Source organism: Schistocerca nitens, chromosome 6 (assembly GCF_023898315.1).
Source record: "Schistocerca nitens isolate TAMUIC-IGC-003100 chromosome 6, iqSchNite1.1, whole genome shotgun sequence".
Lineage (NCBI taxonomy): Eukaryota > Metazoa > Arthropoda > Insecta > Orthoptera > Acrididae > Schistocerca > Schistocerca nitens.
In genome coordinates, this window is record NC_064619.1 from 116119594 (window position 1) to 116134370 (window position 14777).

The following is a 14777-nucleotide window of genomic DNA, read 5'->3' on the forward strand; positions in this document are numbered from 1 at the left end:
CCACATTGCCGTTTTCCAAATCTCTTGACTGTTTCGCCCTTACGATCGACGACGAGCGTCGGGCCACCAGAAGTTTGCGGTCTGCACAATCCTGACCTAGTGCACAGCTTGTGGGATAGCGTGGCTCGACTGCGAAATGCGCCTTTCGGCTCCTCTCTCTGGCTACAGTATGCTGTTGCCCACAGTGGCACTGGCGTTGCCCATGGGGCTTCATGTAAGGCGAGCGACTGCACGTCTCTCGGCCAACAGCGGCCCACTGCAGACCGACACTTAAGAGACACCAAATACAAATCGACATCGAGAGACAGGCCCTGTCATATGGCAGTCGCGACGTATACGCTGAAATTGAATGTAAAGAATACGTCTTTTGTAGTGGGCGTCGCTCTACTGCAGTGTCACACATGACGAATAAATAGGAAAAGAGTAGAACGTCTGTGTAGGGCCATGTTTTTACCTACAGTGTCACTTGGCTGAATGTGTATAAGGCTCTGTGGCATCACTCAAACTGCACGTCTCTCGGCCAACAGCGGCCCACTGCAGACCGACACTTAAGAGACACCAAATACAAATCGACATCGAGAGACAGGCCCTGTCATATGGCAGTCGCGACGTATACGCTGAAATTGAATGTAAAGAATACGTCTTTTGTAGTGGGCGTCGCTCTACTGCAGTGTCACACATGACGAATAAATAGGAAAAGAGTAGAACGTCTGTGTAGGGCCATGTTTTTACCTACAGTGTCACTTGGCTGAATGTGTATAAGGCTCTGTGGCATCACTCAAACACAGCCAAATTGTCACGCTAGCTGTGTATCTCTAACAACAAAGTTGACGTATGTCCTCACCTCGGTGCCGGTTAAAACGATTTCGCCCCCGGGTGGGCTCGAACCACCAACCTTTCGGTTAACAGCCGAACGCGCTAGCCGATTGCGCCACTTTTTTTTTTTTTTTTTTTTTTTTTTTTTTTTTTTTTTTTTTACTTTAACAGCGTCATGGATAACACATCATGGAGAATTTTGCTTGTATGTGTAAGGTTAACACACTTCACAATAGAACTGAGGTCACAACAATTTTCACGTTTTGAAGACGCTTGTTGTTACCCATATGTCAATACCCATCTTGTGATTGGCAGACATTTTTAAAAATTGCCCGTCCCTTGTGGGGATCGAACCCACGACCTTTGAATTAGAAGTCCAACGCGCTATCCTCTGCGCCAAATTTTTTTTTTGTTTTTTTTTGTTTTTTTTTTTATTTTTAGACGTGATAACCGCTACACCACTTTTTTTTTTTTTTTTTAATCTTTACACCATTTTTTTTTTTTTTTTAAGAGAGTGGTCAGTTCCGTGCGGGGGGAGACAAAGCGGGTAGGGGTCGAATCCCGAGGCCTGCCTGCGATGGCTCCCTCCACTCATCCCTGAATCACTCCTTCAAGCAGACACTGATTGTGTTTCCTTGATTCGCATGTTATGCTGGTATAGGTGTTAAGCCTCTGCTCCGAGGTATATAGTGCTGACACGTTTGTAAATGAACATTTCTTCTTTGTCGTGTGTCATTTGTGTGTTGCGATCCATGGCGAATTCTGTTCCTCTTCCATTAGAGGTGCGTGAGTGTCAAGAATAAGCAAACAAGTAAAAGGAGACTAATGAAAAGAAATACATTGACCAGGCGTAACAGAAAGTATAAATGAAAAAAAAAGAAAAAGAAGAATACATATCCCCTTGATGTGCATCCATCATCCAATGCGGTCAGCCTATGCCATGTTTTTCGAACGTGATGTCCATCATGTTTCCGAATAATTTTTTACTGTCAGTGACACATTGAATTTTCCAGTATGCCAGCGCCATGTAGGTCAGAAAACTAATAAAATCGTCCTCTCCACGAACATTTATGATATAGTTGACATAGTGCCCTAGGATCCACATTACTGTATTGTTTTTCGTGGCAGGGTAAAACTTTTTGTCCGGACGCAGTAGGATATCCAGCTGCAGATTGTCTTCCGCGCTCCTTGAGAGAACCGCGATCCTCTTCTTGACCCATCGCCAATTCAGTGCATGACCACCGCAGGTAAACCGATGAATCAGAGAATCGACGAGTCCACAACAGAGGCAGAGATTTGTGTCACTTAACCCAATTGCATGTAGCTTTTCATTAGTGGCAATTGTGTTATTTACCACCCTGAACCAGGTTGAAGCAACATCCGAAGAGTGTACGTTCAAGCTGATGTTGGCCCACACCGTTGTCCATTCGGTAGTTGGATACTTCCGTTCTATGGTATTTGGGGTCGCCGACTTTTCCCACTCACGTTGCAAGTCCCGAGTTGACAGTGGTCGTCGCCGTAGAGCATCCACATCTGCATAACTACACTGAAGGAAAAATTCTCTGATGTGTTTCAGTTTGTAATGGATTCTGCCGACGTCAACAGGAGGTCGCATACTCGCTGGACGCACTGTGAGGAACAACTTTTGAGTAACAGTGCAATGGCGGTCATGCAGTATAGTCGTGGTCTGCTTGACGTACAAGGCCATTGCTTTCCCGGCAATGTTAACTAACTCAAGCCCACCAGTAGTTCTCGACTTGGCCAGCGTATCGGAGGACAATTTAAATATGTTGCCCTTCCAGATGAATCGATTGGCAACCTGCATGATCTTTCTGGCCTGAAGCTTGGGAATGGGAAAGAACTGTGCAACATAATACGCCTTGGAGAAGACGTAGGTATTGAGAAGCCGAATTTTTTCTATAATGTTCACAGCACGCCAGCGACATTCGACAATGGTACCCTGTATCAGATGCGTCACTGACTTCCAATTGGAGGCCGCCATTTTGAGAGGGCACCTATTCAAGGTGATTCCTAGTAGCTTGTGAGATTCCACAACATGCGCCCACGGTATAGTTAAGTTCTCGAAACCCCTGATATCGAGCACTTTACATTTCCGGTCACTGAGTTGTGCTCCAGACACTTCACTATATTGGTCGATCGCCCCTTTAATACGGACCACCTCGTCCTCAGTGCGTAACAGTACGGCAACATCGTCAGCGTACGCACGGACTATGAATGTGTGACCGGAGATTGACACTCCTGACAACTGGTGATAAAGAGACCGAAGGAAGGTTTCCAGGGACAGCACAAAAAGTGACATAGAGAGTGGACTGCCCTGGGGGACACCCCGCTGAATGGATATCGGTTGCGTCAGCTGTCCATTGACTTGTATCCTCGATGATATGCCAGATATCAAAGTGCGAAGGACTTGTATCACCCCTTCCTCGAGTCCTATTTTGTCCATGATGTGAAAAAGGTATCGGTGGTTCACATGATCAAAGGCTTTATGAAAGTCTAGAAAAAGCAGCGCACACTTCAGGTTGGTGACTGAGGCAATGGAGATGAGGTCCCGAATTTCAGACATCGCAGACATGGCATTCCGTCCTGGCACGCACGCCTGGTGCCGCCGGACAACTTTGTGAATGAGCGGAGACATTCGGGTGTTAACAGCTCTGGCTATAGTTTTGTAGTCAAAATTGAGCAGGGTGAGCGGGCGCAGATTATCAAATCGCTTACATCCTTTGCGTTTGGGAACAAGGACAATTTTACCCTCCTTCATCGCAGCAGGAACAGGCGCCCCAGCAATGATTTCATTTAAAATTTCTGTAAAAGTAACACCAATTACATCCCAATACCGAAGATAAAACTCCTTGGGAAGGCCGTCCAGTCCTGGGGCTTTGTGAGCTGGCGACTTAACAATAAGTTCTAAAGTCTCCTCGACACTAAACGCAGCCAGAAAGTCACGATTATCTTCCTCAGTAACGGACGTGTCCATCAACTGGAGTACAGTAGCAGTCAAGCCATCATTGGTGGGGCAGTCCGAGTACAGGCCGTGATAATACCCCTGGATTGCCGTGACTATGTCAGGTTGCCGAGTGAGAAGTTCCCCGTTATCAGTTGCCAGTTCGTCTATAAATAAGCGTCTACGGTTCGTCTGATGCTTAATTAGATGATACATGGAAGTTGTCTCAGATTGAACAAAAGAGTTGACTTTCGACTTGATTTTTAATCCTTCTAGTTGTTTACGTTTGATACTGAGCATCTTAGCCTTGATTTGCTTTATTTGAGCCGTGTAAATATTATTGACGCCAGATTTGTCGTAGAGCTCCCTTAAAATTGAATAGTAAAATTCGGTGGTCCTCTTTGCATCCCTTGATTGCGTATTACAGTACGAAATCAAAGCCCGACGCAACTTTGGTTTAGCAAAGGACGTCCACCACTCTACTTTCGTACGGTATCTATTGACAGAGCGAAGACAAAAAGTCCAAGTCCGTGTGACAAGTACCTCGAGATCGGCGTCCTGAAGGTGGGAAATATTGAACATCCAGTGACTTCTGAATCGTTTGGTGGGTTGTCTGTCCAGTTGTATAACGGCGGCGTAGGCGCAGTGATCGCTACATGGGACGGGAATGACCTCCGAGTCAACAACGTGTTCCCCGAGCTGAGAAGACACATATATTCTGTCGAGGCGGCTACTCGAGGTGGAAGTGAAGTATGTAAATTTCACAAGGGTAGGGTGAAGGAGTTCCCACGTATCCTTTAGATTCATTCGTAAAACCAGATCATGAAGCTCCTTACAATAGTTAAAATGCGGCCGCTGATCTTTTTGATGTACGACACAGTTAAAATCTCCTCCTAATATTAGGGCAGTCGGATTTTTACGAAGCAGGTAAATTAGTTCGTCTTTAAAGAACTCGGTCCTTGCGAACCTGTGGCCACTCCCTGAGGGCGCGTATAGGTTCACGAGCGTGACGCCGAATATTTTGCAGGATATGCCACGCCCCGACTCCAGTGTTTCAACGTCCGAGACGGGGATGCCTTCACGCACGAGAATGGCGGTACCAGTGCTAAGTTCGAAGGCAACATTGGTAATACAGTGGAAACCGGGAATGACCAGATCAGGAACAAGGAATTCCTGCAATAGAAGTATATCAGCGGCAGACTCATATACGAACTGCCTAAAGACTGCAAGTTTCAATTCAGACGTGATCCTGTTAACATTAACACTCAGGACCTTGTACGCTTGTGCCATGGAATGTACGGAGCTACTTTAAATTAACGTGATCATCGTCACCGGCATACCAATCCATTCGTGAACCAGCTGGTGGAGAGTGGCCATCACCATCGTTCGCATCTGAGAGGGCTTGCAGTTTGTGTTTGCTGCGCGGTACATTCAAGTTCGGTTGGAATTTCTTTTTGTTCCTCCCGACGCTTGCGACTTTTTCCGCAGAAAGCGGCATCGGAGAATCGACACAAGTCTCCTGTGCAGGTTGCCCTGCTGCAGCAACCTGCATGTGCGACTCACCAGATAGTCCATCCGGAGACGCGCTAAGTTCTTGTTTATCCACACGTTGGGATTGTTTGGAAACACTCTCCCGGTCAGGTTGTTGACAAGCAAGGCTGAGATCTCGCTCCGTGGTGACACACTCGTCAGTGTGTTTGTTGTCAGTGTCGCGTGGCTGTGATACGAGTGGGGGACCTGCGCACACACCGTCGACGTCACTGTGGGCAACATGCTGAGGTTCACCATCGGTTTGTTGGGGAGCCGACTCGACAGACGTGGACGGTAAACAAGAACCAACCTGGGGCGTAGCAATACCGTCATCAGGCGAAGAAGTATTAACATCAACACGTGATTCTGGTATAGCGTCTTGCGAAAGCTCAATGTCGCCTGCAGGTTGTTTGATATCAGGTGTGGCAGGTGTTACCGGTACTGAGACGCCTTCATCTGAACTACTACTGTCGCACGTCCGACGTCTCTTGGACGCCACCGCAGTGACCGGACGGGTGAGAGGGTTCTGATCCCCGCCCTTCGCAAGAGGAATAGCAGGGAACTCGTCTTCAAAAGGTTTTTCATGTACAGTCACAGTATCAGTGGAAAGGGACGGCTCATTACTTGGTAATTGGGTGCCCGTCACTAGATCAGCTAAAGTGAGCCTCTTACGTTGTTGTAAAGTAGGCTTTAAGACGGTCATTCTTTTAGGGCAATTTTGCCGTAAATGACCACTTTCATTGCAGTTAAAACACGTAGAAGCTTGTCCAGAATATGTAACCTGCACCTTATACCCACAAACAAATACATGGGATGGGATGTTGACTTTAACTTGCATCTCAACCGATCTGATGCCAGAAAAACATTGCAACTTATGGTGCCTGGACCACTTTTCAAGTCTAATGTTACGCACTTCGCCATATTTCGTGAGCACGTCTTTTAGGAAACAGTTGTCTACTTCAGGGGGCAGGTTGTAAATACGCACGTTAGAGATCTCGACATCCGCGTTAGTAACTTGGACAGTACTCACAGTGCCATCGCGATGCCGGAACTCGACGCCGCCGCCATGTTTCTGCAAAAGTCGTTCCAGTAAGAGGGGATTCAGGAGCTTCACGAAAAAGCAGTACAAATCCAGGTCGTAGTAGGCAGTGTGAACTTGATCAGTGGTAATGCCGAGTGTATCGACGATCCATTCATGAACTTCCAGTGAACTTGGCTGAACTGATCGTGTAGCCTTGTCAAACTCGAACTGCAGGGTATTTTTCCTTGGAATCGTGGGAACCATTGTGCAAATTAACCCAAATGGGCTAACTGCATACAACAAACACTTAAAACAACGACACGAACACACAACCACGCGCAATCACGTGAAACAGAAAGCACAATACAACGTAAACAAAGCAAGTGACACTGAGCGCTCCGAACGTCCGCACGCTGCCGCGTCTCAAGCGGTAATGCGCCACGGAGGCCTTGAATTTGGCTCACTTGTGCTCTGTATATCAACGCAATTGGTATACCTTCTGCAGGAATCTCGCAGAATGGTAGCATCTGCTTGCGCCTCTTCACATGGATAACGTGCATGCACACTGTAGCGAGGCTCGTAAACGAATGACATCGCCAAGCATGACATTATACTACAAAATGCATACAAACCACTGTTGTGCCTATGCATTCAGAAAACCTCTGAGGCCAGTAGAATACTTGTCATAGGTTGTAGAACATCCCTTTCATTCAGTGTACTGCCATGTGTTAGATGCTGGTCGAGATAGCTCCGCTCCTTGCAGGAAGGTTAAAAAAATGAATGCCTTCTGTGAGGTTCGAAATCCCGACCCCTGGTTTACGAGACCAGTGCTCTACCACTGAGCTAAGAAGGCGGCAGCTTGGCGCTTGTGAGCTATACCCGAATTGTCACTTCATCATACTGAATCTTGCAGCCCTCGACCAGATATCGGATTTGGCACACAGCTGCTGCTGGGGGTGTCCACATTGCCGTTTTCCAAATCTCTTGACTGTTTCGCCCTTACGATCGACGACGAGCGTCGGGCCACCAGAAGTTTGCGGTCTGCACAATCCTGACCTAGTGCACAGCTTGTGGGATAGCGTGGCTCGACTGCGAAATGCGCCTTTCGGCTCCTCTCTCTGGATACAGTATGCTGTTGCCCACAGTGGCACTGGCGTTGCCCATGGGGCTTCATGTAAGGCGACTGCACGTCTCTCGGCCAACAGCGGCCCACTGCAGACCGACACTTAAGAGACACCAAATACAAATCGACATCGAGAGACAGGCCCTGTCATATGGCAGTCGCGACGTATACGCTGAAATTGAATGTAAAGAATACGTCTTTTGTAGTGGGCGTCGCTCTACTGCAGTGTCACACATGACGAATAAATAGGAAAAGAGTAGAACGTCTGTGTAGGGCCATGTTTTTACCTACAGTGTCACTTGGCTGAATGTGTATAAGGCTCTGTGGCATCACTCAAACTGCACGTCTCTCGGCCAACAGCGGCCCACTGCAGACCGACACTTAAGAGACACCAAATACAAATCGACATCGAGAGACAGGCCCTGTCATATGGCAGTCGCGACGTATACGCTGAAATTGAATGTAAAGAATACGTCTTTTGTAGTGGGCGTCGCTCTACTGCAGTGTCACACATGACGAATAAATAGGAAAAGAGTAGAACGTCTGTGTAGGGCCATTTTTTTACCTACAGTGTCACTTGGCTGAATGTGTATAAGGCTCTGTGGCATCACTCAAACTGCACGTCTCTCGGCCAACAGCGGCCCACTGCAGACCGACACTTAAGAGACACCAAATACAAATCGACATCGAGAGACAGGCCCTGTCATATGGCAGTCGCGACGTATACGCTGAAATTGAATGTAAAGAATACGTCTTTTGTAGTGGGCGTCGCTCTACTGCAGTGTCACACATGACGAATAAATAGCAAAAGAGTAGAACGTCTGTGTAGGGCCATGTTTTTACCTACAGTGTCACTTGGCTGAATGTGTATATGGCTCTGTGGCATCACTCAAACACAGCCAAATTGTCACGCTAGCTGTGTATCTCTAACAACAAAGTTGACGTATGTCCTCACCTAGGCGCCGGTTAAAACGATTTCGCCCCCGGGTGGGCTCGAACCACCAACCTTTCGGTTAACAGCCGAACGCGCTAGCCGATTGCGCCACGGAGGCCTTGAATTTGGCTCACTTGTGCTCTGTATATCAACGCAATTGGTATACCTTCTGCAGGAATCTCGCAGAATGGTAGCATCTGCTTGCGCCTCTTCACATGGATAACGTGCATGCACACTGTAGCGAGGCTCGTAAACGAATGACATCGCCAAGCATGACATTATACTACAAAATGCATACAAACCACTGTTGTGCCTATGCATTCAGAAAACCTCTGAGGCCAGTAGAATACTTGTCATAGGTTGTAGAACATCCCTTTCATTCAGTGTACTGCCATGTGTTAGATGCTGGTCGAGATAGCTCCGCTCCTTGCAGGAAGGTTAAAAAAATGAATGCCTTCTTTGAGGTTCGAAATCCCGACCCCTGGTTTACGAGACCAGTGCTCTACCACTGAGCTAAGAAGGCGGCAGCTTGGCGCTTGTGAGCTATACCCGAATTGTCACTTCATCATACTGAATCTTGCAGCCCTCGACCAGATATCGGATTTGGCACACAGCTGCTGCTGGGGGTGTCCACATTGCCGTTTTCCAAATCTCTTGACTGTTTCGCCCTTACGATCGACGACGAGCGTCGGGCCACCAGAAGTTTGCGGTCTGCACAATCCTGACCTAGTGCACAGCTTGTGGGATAGCGTGGCTCGACTGCGAAATGCGCCTTTCGGCTCCTCTCTCTGGCTACAGTATGCTGTTGCCCACAGTGGCACTGGCGTTGCCCATGGGGCTTCATGTAAGGCGACTGCACGTCTCTCGGCCAACAGCGGCCCACTGCAGACCGACACTTAAGAGACACCAAATACAAATCGACATCGAGAGACAGGCCCTGTCATATGGCAGTCGCGACGTATACGCTGAAATTGAATGTAAAGAATACGTCTTTTGTAGTGGGCGTCGCTCTACTGCAGTGTCACACATGACGAATAAATAGGAAAAGAGTAGAACGTCTGTGTAGGGCCATGTTTTTACCTACAGTGTCATTTGACTGAATGTGTATAAGGCTCTGTGGCATCACTCAAACTGCACGTCTCTCGGCCAACAGCGGCCCACTGCAGACCGACACTTAAGAGACACCAAATACAAATCGACATCGAGAGACAGGCCCTGTCATATGGCAGTCGCGACGTATACGCTGAAATTGAATATAAAGAATACGTCTTTTGTAGTGGGCGTCGCTCTACTGCAGTGTCACACATGACGAATAAATAGGAAAAGAGTAAAACGTCTGTGTAGGGCCATGTTTTTACCTACAGTGTCACTTGGCTGAATGTGTATAAGGCTCTGTGGCATCACTCAAACTGCACGTCTCTCGGCCAACAGCGGCCCACTGCAGACTGACACTTAAGAGACACCAAATACAAATCGACATCGAGAGACAGGCCCTGTCATATGGCAGTCGCGACGTATACGCTGAAATTGAATGTAAAGAATACGTCTTTTGTAGTGGGCGTCGCTCTACTCTAGTGTCACACATGACGAATAAATAGGAAAAGATACCTACAGTGTCACTTGGCTGAATGTGTATAAGGCTCTGTGGCATCACTCAAACTGCACGTCTCTCGGCCAACAGCGGCCCACTGCAGACCGACACTTAAGAGACACCAAATACAAATCGACATCGAGAGACAGGCCCTGTCATATGGCAGTCGCGACGTATACGCTGAAATTGAATGTAAAGAATACGTCTTTTGTAGTGGGCGTCGCTCTACTGCAGTGTCACACATGACGAATAAATAGGAAAAGAGTAGAACGTCTGTGTAGGGCCATGTTTTTACCTACAGTGTCACTTGGCTGAATGTGTATAAGGCTCTGTGGCATCACTCAAACTGCACGTCTCTCGGCCAACAGCGGCCCACTGCAGACCGACACTTAAGAGACACCAAATACAAATCGACATCGAGAGACAGGCCCTGTCATATGGCAGTCGCGACGTATACGCTGAAATTGAATGTAAAGAATACGTCTTTTGTAGTGGGCGTCGCTCTACTGCAGTGTCACACATGACGAATAAATAGGAAAAGAGTAGAACGTCTGTGTAGGGCCATGTTTTTACCTACAGTGTCACTTGGCTGAATGTGTATAAGGCTCTGTGGCATCACTCAAACTGCACGTCTCTCGGCCAACAGCGGCCCACTGCAGACCGACACTTAAGAGACACCAAATACAAATCGACATCGAGAGACAGGCCCTGTCATATGGCAGTCGCGACGTATACGCTGAAATTGAATGTAAAGAATACGTCTTTTGTAGTGGGCGTCGCTCTACTGCAGTGTCACACATGACGAATAAATAGGAAAAGAGTAGAACGTCTGTGTAGGGCCATGTTTTTACCTACAGTGTCACTTGGCTGAATGTGTATAAGGCTCTGTGGCATCACTCAAACACAGCCAAATTGTCACGCTAGCTGTGTATCTCTAACAAAGTTGACGTATGTCCTCACCTCGGTGCCGGTTAAAACGATTTCGCCCCCGGGTGGGCTCGAACCACCAACCTTTCGGTTAACAGCCGAACGCGCTAGCCGATTGCGCCACGGAGGCCTTGAATTTGGCTCACTTGTGCTCTGTATATCAACGCAATTGGTATACCTTCTGCAGGAATCTCGCAGAATGGTAGCATCTGCTTGCGCCTCTTCACATGGATAACGTGCATGCACACTGTAGCGAGGCTCGTAAACGAATGACATCGCCAAGCATGACATTATACTACAAAATGCATACAAACCACTGTTGTGCCTATGCATTCAGAAAACCTCTGAGGCCAGTAGAATACTTGTCATAGGTTGTAGAACATCCCTTTCATTCAGTGTACTGCCATGTGTTAGATGCTGGTCGAGATAGATCCGCTCCTTGCAGGAAGGTTAAAAAAATGAATGCCTTCTGTGAGGTTCGAAATCACGACCCCTGGTTTACGAGACCAGTGCTCTACCACTGAGCTAAGAAGGCGGCAGCTTGGCGTTTGTGAGCTATACCCGAATTGTCACTTCATCATACTGAATCTTGCAGCCCTCGACCAGATATCGGATTTGGCACACAGCTGCTGCTGGGGGTGTCCACATTGCCGTTTTCCAAATCTCTTGACTGTTTCGCCCTTACGATCGACGACGAGCGTCGGGCCACCAGAAGTTTGCGGTCTACACAATCCTGACCTAGTGCACAGCTTGTGGGATAGCGTGGCTCGACTGCGAAATGCGCCTTTCGGCTCCTCTCTCTGGCTACAGTATGCTGTTGCCCACAGTGGCACTGGCGTTGCCCATGGGGCTTCATGTAAGGCGACTGCACGTCTCTCGGCCAACAGCGGCCCACTGCAGACCGACACTTAAGAGACACCAAATACAAATCGACATCGAGAGACAGGCCCTGTCATATGGCAGTCGCGACGTATACGCTGAAATTGAATGTAAAGAATACGTCTTTTGTAGTGGGCGTCGCTCTACTGCAGTGTCACACATGACGAATAAATAGGAAAAGAGTAGAACGTCTGTGTAGGGCCATGTTTTTACCTACAGTGTCACTTGGCTGAATGTGTATAAGGCTCTGTGGCATCACTCAAACTGCACGTCTCTCGGCCAACAGCGGCCCACTGCAGACCGACACTTAAGAGACACCAAATACAAATCGACATCGAGAGACAGGCCCTGTCATATGGCAGTCGCGACGTATACGCTGAAATTGAATGTAAAGAATACGTCTTTTGTAGTGGGCGTCGCTCTACTGCAGTGTCACACATGACGAATAAATAGGAAAAGAGTAGAACGTCTGTGTAGGGCCATGTTTTTACCTACAGTGTCACTTGGCTGAATGTGTATAAGGCTCTGTGGCATCACTCAAACTGCACGTCTCTCGGCCAACAGCGGCCCACTGCAGACCGACACTTAAGAGACACCAAATACAAATCGACATCGAGAGACAGGCCCTGTCATATGGCAGTCGCGACGTATACGCTGAAATTGAATGTAAAGAATACGTCTTTTGTAGTGGGCGTCGCTCTACTGCAGTGTCACACATGACGAATAAATAGGAAAAGAGTAGAACGTCTGTGTAGGGCCATGTTTTTACCTACAGTGTCATTTGACTGAATGTGTATAAGGCTCTGTGGCATCACTCAAACTGCACGTCTCTCGGCCAACAGCGGCCCACTGCAGACCGACACTTAAGAGACACCAAATACAAATCGACATCGAGAGACAGGCCCTGTCATATGGCAGTCGCGACGTATACGCTGAAATTGAATGTAAAGAATACGTCTTTTGTAGTGGGCGTCGCTCTACTGCAGTGTCACACATGACGAATAAATAGGAAAAGAGTAAAACGTCTGTGTAGGGCCATGTTTTTACCTACAGTGTCACTTGGCTGAATGTGTATAAAGCTCTGTGGCATCACTCAAACTGCACGTCTCTCGGCCAACAGCGGCCCACTGCAGACTGACACTTAAGAGACACCAAATACAAATCGACATCGAGAGACAGGCCCTGTCATATGGCAGTCGCGACGTATACGCTGAAATTGAATGTAAAGAATACGTCTTTTGTAGTGGGCGTCGCTCTACTCTAGTGTCACACATGACGAATAAATAGGAAAAGAGTAGAACGTCTGTGTAGGGCCATGTTTTTACCTACAGTGTCACTTGGCTGAATGTGTATAAGGCTCTGTGGCATCACTCAAACTGCACGTCTCTCGGCCAACAGCGGCCCACTGCAGACCGACACTTAAGAGACACCAAATACAAATCGACATCGAGAGACAGGCCCTGTCATATGGCAGTCGCGACGTATACGCTGAAATTGAATGTAAAGAATACGTCTTTTGTAGTGGGCGTCGCTCTACTGCAGTGTCACACATGACGAATAAATAGGAAAAGAGTAGAACGTCTGTGTAGGGCCATGTTTTTACCTACAGTGTCACTTGGCTGAATGTGTATAAGGCTCTGTGGCATCACTCAAACTGCACGTCTCTCGGCCAACAGCGACCCACTGCAGACCGACACTTAAGAGACACCAAATACAAATCGACATCGAGAGACAGGCCCTGTCATATGGCAGTCGCGACGTATACGCTGAAATTGAATGTAAAGAATACGTCTTTTGTAGTGGGCGTCGCTCTACTGCAGTGTCACACATGACGAATAAATAGGAAAAGAGTAGAACGTCTGTGTAGGGCCATGTTTTTACCTACAGTGTCACTTGGCTGAATGTGTATAAGGCTCTGTGGCATCACTCAAACTGCACGTCTCTCGGCCAACAGCGGCCCACTGCAGACCGACACTTAAGAGACACCAAATACAAATCGACATCGAGAGACAGGCCCTGTCATATGGCAGTCGCGACGTATACGCTGAAATTGAATGTAATGAATACGTCTTTTGTAGTGGGCGTCGCTCTACTGCAGTGTCACACATGACGAATAAATAGGAAAAGAGTAGAACGTCTGTGTAGGGCCATGTTTTTACCTACAGTGTCACTTGGCTGAATGTGTATAAGGCTCTGTGGCATCACTCAAACACAGCCAAATTGTCACGCTAGCTGTGTATCTCTAACAAAGTTGACGTATGTCCTCACCTCGGTGCCGGTTAAAACGATTTCGCCCCCGGGTGGGCTCGAACCACCAACCTTTCGGTTAACAGCCGAACGCGCTAGCCGATTGCGCCACGGAGGCCTTGAATTTGGCTCACTTGTGCTCTGTATATCAACGCAATTGGTATACCTTCTGCAGGAATCTCGCAGAATGGTAGCATCTGCTTGCGCCTCTTCACATGGATAACGTGCATGCACACTGTAGCGAGGCTCGTAAACGAATGACATCGCCAAGCATGACATTATACTACAAAATGCATACAAACCACTGTTGTGCCTATGCATTCAGAAAACCTCTGAGGCCAGTAGAATACTTGTCATAGGTTGTAGAACATCCCTTTCATTCAGTGTACTGCCATGTGTTAGATGCTGGTCGAGATAGCTCCGCTCCTTGCAGGAAGGTTAAAAAAATGAATGCCTTCTGTGAGGTTCGAACTCACGACCCCTGGTTTACGAGACCAGTGCTCTACCACTGAGTTAAGAAGGCGGCAGCTTGGCGTTTGTGAGCTATCCCCGAATTGTCACTTCATCATACTGAATCTTGCAGCCCTCGACCAGATATCGGATTTGGCACACAGCTGCTGCTGGGGGTGTCCACATTGCCGTTTTCCAAATCTCTTGACTGTTTCGCCCTTACGATCGACGACGAGCGTCGGGCCACCAGAAGTTTGCGGTCTGCACAATCGTGACCTAGTGCACAGCTTGTGGGAT

General features: G+C 47.8%; 7 non-coding genes across 7 annotated transcripts; all 7 read right to left on the reverse strand.

Moving 5' to 3' along the window:
• Positions 1–7110: 7110 nt before the first annotated feature.
• Trnat-cgu (transfer RNA threonine (anticodon CGU)) lies at positions 7111–7182 on the reverse strand. The gene has a single exon. It is a non-coding gene; the product is annotated as a tRNA-Thr (tRNA).
• Positions 7183–8430: 1248 nt separating this feature from the next.
• On the reverse strand, positions 8431–8504 carry Trnan-guu (transfer RNA asparagine (anticodon GUU)). The gene has a single exon. It is a non-coding gene; the product is annotated as a tRNA-Asn (tRNA).
• Positions 8505–8837: 333 nt separating this feature from the next.
• Trnat-cgu (transfer RNA threonine (anticodon CGU)) lies at positions 8838–8909 on the reverse strand. Its single transcript has one exon. It is a non-coding gene; the product is annotated as a tRNA-Thr (tRNA).
• Positions 8910–10960: 2051 nt separating this feature from the next.
• On the reverse strand, positions 10961–11034 carry Trnan-guu (transfer RNA asparagine (anticodon GUU)). The gene has a single exon. It is a non-coding gene; the product is annotated as a tRNA-Asn (tRNA).
• A 333-nt stretch (positions 11035–11367) lies between these two features.
• Trnat-cgu (transfer RNA threonine (anticodon CGU)) lies at positions 11368–11439 on the reverse strand. Its single transcript has one exon. It is a non-coding gene; the product is annotated as a tRNA-Thr (tRNA).
• Positions 11440–14074: 2635 nt separating this feature from the next.
• Positions 14075–14148, reverse strand: Trnan-guu (transfer RNA asparagine (anticodon GUU)). The gene has a single exon. It is a non-coding gene; the product is annotated as a tRNA-Asn (tRNA).
• A 333-nt stretch (positions 14149–14481) lies between these two features.
• Trnat-cgu (transfer RNA threonine (anticodon CGU)) lies at positions 14482–14553 on the reverse strand. Its single transcript has one exon. It is a non-coding gene; the product is annotated as a tRNA-Thr (tRNA).
• Positions 14554–14777: the final 224 nt, after the last annotated feature.